Here is a 1,017-nt window from a genome sequence, read left to right on the forward strand (position 1 = left end):
GAGAGAGAGAGAGATAGAGAGAGAGAGAGAGAGAGAGAGAGAGAGAGAGAGGAAAACCTGTGAGCCCCCCCCAACCATTAACTGCCTGTAATCCTCAGGAAGGGTGGGTTTCATGTCAGCTCCCGGTTACTGCTGTGAGATCTTAGCCAAGGTTGTTTCCCTCTCTGCTTTTTTTCCTTCATCCTGTAATGGGGTTACTGTGGTGACTGAGTTATGATAGGTAAAGCACCTAGAACACAGTAGGTGCTCAGTAAATGTCGGCAAATGGAATCCCAGAGCTTCCATTTATTGAGCACTTTTTGTGCATGCTTGAGTAATTCCTGCAGATAGTAAAAAATCTAGATGCTGGGTCCATGTGACTGAGGAAGAAAATGACACTCAGAGAGGGTGACTACCTCCTTTGACATCACACAGCTGGTCAGAGGGGGATCAAGAGTTGAATCTAAGTCAAGAGATAGATAGCTCCAGTGGGTAAAGGTGCTTACTGCTAAAGCTGACCACCTGAGTTCAGTCTCTAGGATCCACATAGTGAAAGAGAGAACTGACTCCTGCAAGTTGTCCTCCACATGCCACCATGGCATGTCAACCCACATCCCTAAATAAATAAATAAATAAATAATAATGTATTTCAAAAGTTAGAAAAAAGCCAAGTTTGGTGGTGTGTACCTTTATCCCAGCACTTGTGAGGTAGAGGCAGGTGGATTTCTGTGAGCTCAAGGTGAGCCTGGTCTATATAGTGAGTTCCAGGTCAGCCAGGGCTACACTGCCCCATTTTTTTTTTTCTTGAAGAATTAAACCTAGAGCCAGGTGTGGTGGCACAGGCCTTTAACCCTAGTACTTGTGAGGCAGAGGCAAGTGGATCTCTGTGAGACTGAGGCTAGTCTGGTCTACATAGTGAGTTCCAGACCAGCTGGGGCTACAGGGAGACCCTGTCAAAAGAAAAAAAGAAGAATTGATCCCTGTTCTCTAGAACCCCAGTTTCAAATATCTTATGCTTCCAGCTTTACTGGACACATT

Source organism: Nannospalax galili, unplaced genomic scaffold (genome assembly GCF_000622305.1).
Source record: "Nannospalax galili isolate Female #2095 unplaced genomic scaffold, S.galili_v1.0 scaffold34, whole genome shotgun sequence".
Classification (NCBI taxonomy): domain Eukaryota; kingdom Metazoa; phylum Chordata; class Mammalia; order Rodentia; family Spalacidae; genus Nannospalax; species Nannospalax galili.